The 11,642-nt window shown below is 34.9% G+C and overlaps 1 long non-coding RNA gene and 1 pseudogene across 1 annotated transcript; both read left to right on the forward strand.

Moving 5' to 3' along the window:
- Positions 1-6,963: 6,963 nt before the first annotated feature.
- On the forward strand, positions 6,964-7,397 carry LOC120170565. Its single transcript, XR_005520795.1, has 2 exons — positions 6,964-7,012; positions 7,156-7,397. It is a non-coding gene; the product is annotated as an uncharacterized LOC120170565 (long non-coding RNA).
- Positions 7,398-7,998: 601 nt separating this feature from the next.
- Positions 7,999-10,685, forward strand: LOC120170630 (annotated as a pseudogene).
- The last annotated feature ends 957 nt before the right edge of the window (positions 10,686-11,642 follow it).

Here is an 11,642-nt window from a genome sequence, read left to right on the forward strand (position 1 = left end):
GTACCATCAATAGCACCGGAGCCAGCCTAATGTGAGGGGTGCAAATAATATCTAAAATTTTTTGAATTTTTTTTAATAAATTTAATATAAAATATTTAAAAATAAAATAAATAAATAAATTTTAAAAGAATATTAGTACATTCATGATTTATTTTCATTCACTTAAAAAATATTTCTTTATATAATTTTTAATTTTAAAACCTCAAAATAAATTTTCTAACTCCTCCTATGATAATATCGATAAATCTTTGGATAATGTCTTTTTGTCAATGATTTAAATTCAGTTGATCAGAAGAAACGGTTGAATTTACGAGATAATGTTGTGAGAAAAAAAAATTCACGAGGTAACGCTTTCCAACAATTAATTGTTGAGATAGGGTGTTTGCTACAGGTCGAATGAAGGTCGTCGGGTGGTCTGGGCGACCAATGAAGGTCGTCGGGTGGTTGAGTTTGGGAGAAACAATCAAACAATAATTGTTTGGGTTAAATGAAAATTTGGTCCTCATAACTTTGCACTCTCATACATGTATTTATTTTAGTCACAAACAATTATAATTTAGTCATACATGTTTCTTGTTTATCCTATTTTAGTATGTATTTATTTTAAAATTGATTATTGGGATATCTTGTTTTGTATTTAGTATGTATTTATTTTAAAATTGATTATTGGGATATCTTGTTTTGTATTCAATAATTTTTATTTGTTCTACGTTTATTTATTTCGAGTATTTTTCACTATTTTTAGTTTTATTTAGTTTTATTTTATATTGGAAAAATTTGCGAAATAATATCGTTGGTAGGGAGAAATAAATACATACTAAATAGGATAAACAAGAAACATGTATTACTAAATTATAATTAAACATAAATACTAAACAGTGGCTAAAATAATATGTTTACAAATTTCATGGCCAATTTCGAAAATTAAGGAAAATATATAAAACACATGAAATCAGTGATTAAAATGAAATAACTAAAAATATTATGATCAAAATGAAGCATACACAAACTTGACAGAATAAACAACTAGTGACTAAAATATAATTATTAAAATATACATGCATGAAACAAAACATTAAAAATATCACTAAATGATTAAACAAATAGATTACAAAGCATAGGGGACCGAAAATGCTATTATCCCCTAAATATTAAAACACACGTATGAGAGTGTAAAGTTGTGAGGACCAAATTTGCATTTAACCCAAACAACTAGTGTTTGACTAAGATGAGAACACTACATTTTGTTTTTGAAACAACCCAAACCCCCAAACGCATGACGCCCAGCATTGGTCGCCCAGACCACCTGGCGACCATCCAGATCACCTGGCGATCTATATTCGAACTGTAGCAAACACCATATCTCAACAATTAATTGTTGGAACGCGTTATCTCGTGAATTTTTTTTCTCACAACATTATCTCGTAAATTCAGCCAAAACGATACAACTTTGATAATTATGTATTATATTACATAGAAAATGAAATGAAGTTTGGAAAGGCATGATTTATTTATTTTTAACATAGGCTTTCTCTTAATTTTATTTTTCTTCTTTTTTATCATTTCTTTTAACCTGCGAACCGTATTAATTTTAATGTTGATTGTTACTCTCCATTTATTTTTGTATCATGTCTTTTATTTTATTTTATTTTCTTTATTTTTTTTCAATTTTGAATAAAAATATATTTTTTCTATTTTTGTGACACGTATTTTATCTGTTCTTGTGGCACGTGTTTTCTTTGTTCTTGTAAGACGATCTGTATGGCTTTTGGTACATTTTTCGCATATATTTATAGTCATTTCGGTGCTCATGCAAAGACTCTCATGACATTTGTTTTATGATTGGTTTGTTGGTAGTCAAATATTGTTAGATATTTTCTTTGGTAAAATGTTGTTTACCAATATAATCAAAATTGTATAGCGAAGCAGCCTACCAAATAATTTGATTCTCTCTCCAATCCTTTATTATTTCATAAAGCCTCTCATTCGACAGAGACAATAAATCTTTATAAATATTATAGAGAAAGTAAGCAACTAAACATAAGCATTACATTTAATTTCACAATTAAGAACATATCACAACAAACTAAAACTCACAACCAATATATCAAATAATTATCAAATAAATTACGAAAAATCTAATTTTTGTCTTGACTCAAAATTAAGTGTGTCGTGATAAATGAAACACAAAATAAAATTATACTATTGGTATGATGTGTGTAAACTAACTAGTATCTCTCTCACGTGTTATGTCTTCTCATCATTCCGAATAATTCATTTTTACATGAGGATGAAAAATGACAATCCTCTCATTTTCTTTCCTATTAAGCACATTCAAAGTGCTGGATAAATCTCACAGAGAATCTGTAAGTCCATCTCCTGTTTGGAAAATGGAGAAACAAGAGAGAAAATATATTTATACAGCTAAAAAAACAAATCTTCTATAGCATCTATTAGATCTGTAACATTTATAAAAGAAAATTACTTCGTACACAATTTGTTTATTTTGTCAATATAGGTACCTAATTAATTTCCCAATTTTTCTAGAGACCAGCAATGAAAAACCCACTTAAATTTGCAAAAGTAATAGCAAAGAATCAGAAGATAACTGTGCAAAAATGCATCTTAAAAGAAACAAATACAGATAATTAACATAAACTACTTGAATATCCCAATTTCCAATAAAAGAAAACAAACCAACCTTCCGGCAAAATGATGGTAAGCACTCCAACACCATAGTGAGACTTTCCCTTTGTAACATCAAATACGGATCTAATCACAGAGAATTCAATCTGGATTAACATTTTGGAACATTTGTATACAATAATCATATGAAGAATAAGGCAAAAGAAAGTACATTTTAGAACATTTGTATACACTATCATATGAAGAATAAGGCAAAAGAAAGTACATTTTAGAATATTTGTATACAATATCATATGAGGAATAAGGCAAAAGAAAGTACCCCAGAATTCCTAAGAGTATGGGTAATGTGACGCCAGACAGAATAGTGATTATCCTGTAGGCTAGCTCCGACAGACGATTCACAAGAGAAAATTCGCCCAAAAACCAGAGAAAAAAGTCTTTAAGGTTTAATAAAATATTATAAAATCAAACAATGCCAAAAAACAGTCCACAAGCCGGACTGTTATAGCCAAAAATCGTCTTTATTCGAATTTTGCCAAAAATAGCAAAATCCCGAAAATCACTCTAAATTGAAATTCGAAATAAAATAAGCAATCTCCCAAAAATCCGGCCTAAATCGGATTTAAATTGACTTCCTAATTAACAATCGAAATATTACCATAAATAGTAAAAAATAACTAAATCTAGTGATCCGGAGGGGAAAACGGAAGAATTTGAGGTTGAAAAAAAGGTCACATGGAGCATAGCTCAATATAGAGAGCGTGCGCGTCGAAAAGAGCTTTCCGGATTGGGGTCTTATGCGCGATTCTGACACCTGTAGCCAAAGTTATGGCCAAAAGACTGAACCATACTCAAAACGACACCAATGAGGAACATGTCACAATCAATTCCCGCCTTTGCGCTGATCTGCCAACTCATGGTATCTCAGCGCCATCAACGTGCAATCTGACAGCTCAGCATCATCTGTCTCAGATCCCCCTGCATCAGTCACCCCGGGTTGGAAAGAACTCGTCCTCGAGTTCAGAGTAGTGTCATCAGGATCCACAAAACAATGACTCAGGTGCTTCACATTAAAGACATCAGAAGTCTTCAAGTGACTGGGAAGTCACAACCTGTAAGCATTATCATTGATCTTCTGCACGACCTCACAAGGTCCAATCTTTCGATCCTTAAGCTTATTATACTCACTAACAGGAAAACGATCACGAGTTAATACAACCCAAACAAAATCACCAACATCAAAAAGTACCTGACGACGATGATTGTCGACCCGAGTCTTGTACTTGGTATTGCTCTCATGAATGGTCTGTTTCACCTGCTCATGGATACCCCGAAGATACTTTTCCATCTCATCTGCTTTAGGACTGAAACGTCCTATACGTGGAATAGGGGCTAAGTCCAACACCCCGGATGGGTTCTGACCATAGAAAATCTCAAATGGGCTTAAACATGTGGTTCTATTTTTTGATCTGTTGTAGGCAAATTCTGCCTGAGGCAATGCCAAATCCCACTGCTTCGGCTTCGTTCCTGCCAAACACCTCAAAAGGTTTCCCAAACTTCGGTTCACCACCTCGGTCTGGCCATCCGTCCGGGGGTGGTAGGCGCTATTGAAATTCAACTGCGTTCCCAGTTTCCCCCACAGGCTCTTCCAGAAATGACTGATGAACATAGTATCACGATCTGAAGTGATGGATCGAGGAACACCATGTAAACGCACAATCTCCTTGAAATAGAGATGGGCAATCCGGTCAGCATCCATAGTCTTTCTGCAAGCTACAAAATGAGCCATCTTGGAAAACCTGTCAACCACAACAAAGATAGAATCAGAGGCCCTTTGGGTGTGGGGTAAGCCTAGTACAAAATCCATGCTGACATCGAACCAAGGAGCTTCAGGAACATGTAAGGGAGTGTACAATCCCGCATTGGTGAGAACTCCCTTAGACCGCTGGCACACATAACAACGGTCCACATAATGGGCCACATCACTAGTCAACTTGGGCCAATAAAATTCAGAAGAGATAAGGGCCAATGTCTTATCTCAGCCAAAGTGTCCCTCATTATGGAGTTCACTTATAATTTGCTGCCTCAATGAACAATCTGGAATGTACAACTGTAATCCACGAAACAGATACCCATTATGCCAAACAAAATCATGACGGTGACCCTCAGTTACCTCCTGAAATATCCTTCCAAAGGAAGGATCAGTTGCATACATATCTGTGAATGTCTCAAATCCTGCAACTTTAGTACTCATGGTGGTGAGAAGTAAGGTACGACGGCTCAGGGCATCTGCGACGTGGTTCAAACTCCCTGCTTGGTGCCTCAGCGTAAAAGTGAATTCTTGCAAGTATGCTACCCACTTGGCATGACGTCTACTCAGCTTGTGTTGGCCATTGATGTACTTCAAGGCCTCATGATCGGTAAACAGAATAAACTCCTTCTGTACTAGGTAGTGATGCCAATGCTTCAGGGACTGAACTATGGCATAGAACTCCAGATCATAAGTGGAATAATTTTTCTTTGATCCCGATAGCTTCTCATTGAAAAAAGCAACCGGACGACCTGCCTGACTCAGAACACCACCAATGCCAATGCCAGATGCATCACAATTTACCTCGAACACTTTGTCAAAATCTGGAAGTGCCAAAACTGGAGCCTCGGTCATCTTCTGCTTGACCAGTTGAAAACTGGCCCTGCCTCCTCAGACCACTGGAAATCACGCCCCTTGAGGCACTCTGTGATAGGGGCGATCAGAGTACTGAAATTTCTAATGAATCGGCGGTAAAAAGTCACAACAAAACCAAGAAAAGTCATGTAAGGTCACATGGCAGAATTTGAGGTTGAAAAAAAGGTCACATGGAGCGTAGCTCAATGTAGAGAGCGTGCGCGTCGAAAAGAGCTTTTCGGATTGGGGTCTTATGCGCGATTCTGACACCTGTAGCCAAAGTTATGGCCAAAAGACTGAAACATACTCAAAACGACACCAATGAGGAACATGTCACAATCAATTCCCGCCTTTGCGCTGATCTGCCAACTCATGGTATCTCAGCGCCATCAATGTGCAATCTGACAGCTCAGCATCATCTGTCTCGGATCCCCCTGCATCATAATGATACATCAGTTCCATTATATAGTGTCAATTCTTCAGCAGTAAATAATTTTTGCATTAAAAAAAGAGAATATTTCAAGTTTCCAAACAAAACAAAAAAGAAAAAAAATGGAAAACTGGGATGGAAGGGAAGCGAAGTCCTATGAAGATTTAAACTTAAGGAGAAACGCCATGAGAGTGACCAGAAATGTTAACCAAAGGAAAGTAGAGCTTGCAAATTTCTTCGCTGACGATGTCATTGTTTCAGGTGCCAAGCTTCGAATTGAAGCATCATATGGGTTTGGTTAAACGGCGGGAGTGAAAAAATAGGTGAAGGGGAAAAAATAAAAAACGGTTAAAGGGAATCCGGACTTAGAAACTTTAAACTTGCACGACACTAAATTACGAGTCTATAGCAGCGTTCGCATAAAAACGCCACTAAAGTATTAGTTTATAGCGGCGTTTTTATAAAAACGCTACTAAATTACGAATCTTTAGCGGCGTTTTAATAAAAAAACGCCGCAAAAATTGTTATTTGTGGCGTTTATTCTAAAAACGCCGTGGTAACAATAAAGTTACCGATGTTTTTTCAAAAAACGCCGCTATAAACCATTTTGCTACAACAAATCCAACAAAAGAATCCCATGGCCAAAGCAAACCGCAGCAAATGGTTTACAACAATCAACACACGGCCATGGAATTGGATATGCCAAAATAACAAAAGCTTAGACACTACCATAAGGGTAATCAACATACAACTCAAAACAGAAACAACGAGCATCTTCCCGGCACCACCCGATAACATTTGCAAATCCAATTAATGACACCACCATAACGACCCTTCCGATCTCGAATAATCATATGCAAATCCAATTAATAATCCTTTATTACTTTTAATTTAAATCTATATTCACGACTTTCTCTAGTTCAAAAGAAGAATAGAGGCAAAGTAGTTTTTAAATAATATTTTCATAAAAATTAATTGCTTAAAATAATTAAATTTATACTTTAAAAAATGAAAAAAAAAATTCTAATTACAATCGAAGAAGGAGTTTAAACTCTAAATAAAATAATAAATTTATCTCAAAGTTAATATATAATTGAACTATATATAATTTTAAAATGTTTAATTTTAATTGAAGTAAAAGTAATTTAAAATTTTAATATAATTACAATCGCAGAATACATATAATCCCGTTTAATGAATTATTTGCTAGGATTGATGCTGTTGACCCAACCACCATTAAACGTGTGGCAACCCGATTTATTTATGATAGGGTGGGAACTGCTACCAAACCTAGCCCTTACCTACACTTTCTGCTTTGAATGAAATAGGGTCAAGACTATAAATTTTGGTGAGATGAGACATTGAAACTGAACAATGTAATGTTTTTAATGCCGTTTATGTTTGGTTTTCACAGGACATCGCGATTGCTGCCATGGGCCCCATCCAGGGTTTGCCCGACTACAACTGGTTTAGACGCCGGACTTACTGGAACCGTTTTTAGATTATTTTGGTTTTTCTTTATCAATGGATCACACCGCAAAATACATTTTGGCACTTTTGTACAAGCTGAGTTTCTGGGAAACAACCAAGGGTAACGTTCCTATTCATTTTGGTGTCTTCTTGGTTCTTTAATAAGCATGCCTGTCTTCGTGTTTCCAGGCAAGAACCACAAGAAATTCTTTGATCGAAACCATGGTATTCTGACTTTATTTTGATCGAAAAAACTGAATACATCAGTGTTGGATACATACACATACTCGTGTACGATGCTTGTTGCATTTGTGGATGCTCTAAATGCCGTTTACGTCGGCTGAAAATATTGGGTCATGGTTGGACATCATTTTCATTCAGATTAGTTGTTCAACTACCTCCAAGTCTCTCGTTAATATCACCGTGTTTCGGATGATGCAAATAAGCTGCCAAGTATTCGAACAGAGAATGAGTAAAAATGTTTAGGGTTTGATTAATTCAATTCCTGATAATTTGGTTCGATTATTTACATAACATATCGATTGGACACTTCTATTAGTTAGTGTTTGCAGATTGGAGAAGAGCATTACCATGTACGAGATTGTAACCAATATTTATTTGGTGCGGTTCACAATAAGATGAAAATACATGTTGGGTCTGAATGTATCAATTTAATTTCTACACTGATAAAAGAATAAAAGAATTAAGAATGATTAAATTAAAATAAAAAAACTGAATTTATATTCATGGAAATCGGAAATTATTTAGAAAAGAAAGGAAAACAGGGGAGGTGTTGAGTAGTTGAGGTTAGTTAAGACCATGGAACTCTGTTCATCGTAACTATCGAATTTCAAAAATATAATATTAAATAATTGAAAATTTCTCTCTCTTAATTCTTCAGTTTTAAACCCATTTTGGGTTTTCCCAAAGATTTCTCTTAAATCTCATCGCCGACATTTGCCTTCCTCCTTTCTTTCTTCCTTTCTCGTTGTTTGTTTTTATATATAAAGCTAAAAGCAGCTCTGGGTTTGCTTTAAAACTCATTAGAAATGACATTTTCAATCTCAGTTCCATGCCCCAAGATCTCTCCTTTTGTGAAACCAAAGCTGCAACAAACCCAATTTCCAAACATCTCTTCTACTCTTCCTCAATGTTGTTCAAAGTTTACCTCCAAATCTTGCCTCTCAGTTGGATCTTCAATCCAAGTGCCTGCATTTTCTGGATTCCAGGTTACTTTCTTTTCTCTTTTTCTTTTAATTTGGTCATTTAAAGCTGAATCTTTTGTTCCGTTTGGAAAATTATGGGTTTTAGGATGTGGGTTTTTAATTATATGGTTAATGATTGTAGCTGGAGATCCTTCTTTTTATTTAATTTTAATAAGAATGAATGGATTGCTTATCATTTTGGGTTTCAAGTGTTTAATTTGTAGTTTAATTTTGGAAATTATTGTTTTTAGCCATATGAAAGCATTGTTGAGTTAGCAACATACCTGTGTCCAGGGATTTGAATAGCGGTAAAGGTTCCGTTTGAAACCATTATTGCACAACTGTGATAGCCGCAATGACTGCAATAGCACATGTTATTGCTACAGTTGCAGTAAACGCAGCCGAAAATGCGATTGCAACCATAATTTAAATCCCGTATGTGTTTAGCATTCATACCCGCGTTCCATCAACATGGTTGAATATTGAAGGTTTCTATAACACATACTTGTCAATAGATTCAGGGTTTCAAATGGCAGTCGCGATTTCGGTCATTTCGTGTTTACCGCTATTGTGGCCGTAACGGGTGCTATTGCGGGTGTAGCGGGTAATTCGGACGGCGGCGCTACCGCTATTTCGTGGGCGCTAACACGTTTTCGGACCACAATTTGAAACCCTGAATAGATTTGATATCCCGAATAGGAAAATCATGTATGCATGAGTGGGATGTCGGTTTCGTATTCATTGCTCTGAGACAGTTTTGTGATGTGCAGGGACAAAATTGTTCATCTTCATAAATGTTTAAATTTGTTTATATTGTTTCTTGATCTGGCTGTGATTTGCAGTGGGATAATGGGAAGAAGACTATGGCCTTCAGAACGCAGGCAAAGCTTAACGAGGTGTGTTTTCATGTCAAAGTTATAATTTTGCCTTGATTAAATGAGATTGTATTGATGTTCTACTAAATGAATTTTGTAAACTTTTAGATTGCTGTAGAGAAATCATCGAATTCTGTACCGGTAGTTGACAAGAAGCATAAAACTACATTGCCAAAGGAAGATGACAAATCTGCCAAGAAGGCGATACCGAATGTTGCTGCAATCTCAGCATTCATGACACAAGTATCGGACCTTGTTAAGTAAGTTGAAGAAGCTTCTTTATCTTTAGAGTACAATTACATAAAAGTCTTCGTTACACAAAGGATCAGTAAGCGATGTTGGTGTTATGTTTCATGGATAGACTTGTTGATTCGAGAGATATTACGGAGTTGCAACTGAAGCATCGGATTGTGAGCTTGTAATAAGAAAGAAGGAAGCTTTACAGCCACTGGAACCAGCGTCCCCTGTTTTCATGCCACAATACATGCCTCATGCGATGTTTCAAACTCCACCCCCGGCAGCAGCCCCAGCAGCTGTTCCAGCTCCTTCAAACCCTGCCCCTCCTGCACTACCACCGCCCTCTGCTCCCCCTGCTAAAACTGGCAATTCATCCCATCCTCCCCTCAAATGCCCCATGGCTGGAACCTTCTACAAGAGTCCAGCACCAGGTGAACCACCATTCGTCAAGGTAAGTGCTCGCAGCTTGCTTGCAACTTAATCGGAATTTTTCCTCAAATGATAATCAGATACTCATTCAAATGGGGGTTGTTCCTCTTTTTTTAGGTGGGTGATAAAGTACAGAAGGGCCAAGTTATCTGCATCATCGAGGCAATGAAACTGATGAACGAAATCGAAGTATGTTCATACCCTTTCCTACTTAATTTAGCGCTCAGACAATGAGAGAATATTCTTCATATATAAAAAATGAATGGTTCTTCATTGCCCTTTCTTCTCGAATGTCTTGCTATTCGTTTTTGATTCGTAACATTCGGTTTTGAATCAGGCGGACCAATCCGGAACCATAACCGAGATACTGGCAGAGGATGGGAAGCCAGTTAGTGTGGACATGGTAAAACCCTGTTTTCTCTATCAAGTCTCTCGTATTCTTTTCATTATATTTGTCTGAAATCTCCTTTATATTTCTGAATTTTGCAGCCTCTATTTGTCATTGTACCTTGAAAAACATGGCAAAGGAACACTTTCAAGATCTGTGACAGACATTGCATTTGGTTTAATCTCTAATTTTTAGACTGATAATAATGTTTTTGTTTGTGTTTCTGGGAATTATTTAACACTACTGCTTATTGTAGAGAATTTGATAATCTTTGCTTAGCTTTGCGGATCGGATGTTTTGCAACTCATATAGTTTTATTCCAATTATTGCTTCCATATTACAGATGTTTAATGAACAACTTTGGCTTCGGTTTATTTATTTCATTATATTTTACGAATGTGGTTTCTTTTTTTTTATTTGATCAAATACCCGTTGTTGATTATATTGTTAATTATTATTTTGTTTATTTAATTATTAATAAGATTTAACACATTTACAATCAATAATTTCAATCAAAATGCTGCTTGTACTGTGTGTCTAATATGTTACATGCATTTTGATCGAATGTGAAATGTGACATGTGACATGTGTAATTACTAAGAACAGATTGTTTTAAGGTAGTAAGTTGGTGATTGATACGTTAGATATATAACTCATATATTTATAGATATTAGATTATAGATCAATTATAAAGTAAAACTTATTCTTTTAATGGCATTGTATAATTTATAAAAATAGAATATGATATTGAATTTTTCATTAATGATGAATGATTTAACTATTAATGTATAAGAATCATTTTCATTATACGATATTAAAATAAAAATAAAAATAATTTATGATAAGGTTGTTAAGAAGAAAACTATAAGTAATATTTTTCAATGTGGAAAAGTTTAATCTTTATATTTTAAGGATGGTAAAAAACACTATCATTTCTGAATCGGTGTTGTTTGGGTGTTAATTTAAAATCTACTCAACGCTTACTCTTCTACTCGTGAGCAACTATTTTTTTGACGGATTAATACAAAAATAAATGATTCAATTTTGTCTTTAAAAACATTTTAGTATTTAAAATTTTTTCGTAAGAATTAGATATATAATGTTTTCCAACGTTATATTTTTAGATGTTCAAACGTTAACTGCCGTTAAAATCTCCGTTAAGTAACACATGTCGTTCTAATACTTTTAAATATTTATTTAAAAATATTTATTTTATTAAAAAATATATATATTATTTTTAAAAAAAATCTTTTTTTGAAAACAAATTTCCCCTCCCTTCTCCCTTCCCCCTTCTCCG

Source organism: Hibiscus syriacus, unplaced genomic scaffold, assembly GCF_006381635.1.
Source record: "Hibiscus syriacus cultivar Baekdansim isolate YM2019G1 unplaced genomic scaffold, ASM638163v2 tig00000329_pilon, whole genome shotgun sequence".
Classification (NCBI taxonomy): domain Eukaryota; kingdom Viridiplantae; phylum Streptophyta; class Magnoliopsida; order Malvales; family Malvaceae; genus Hibiscus; species Hibiscus syriacus.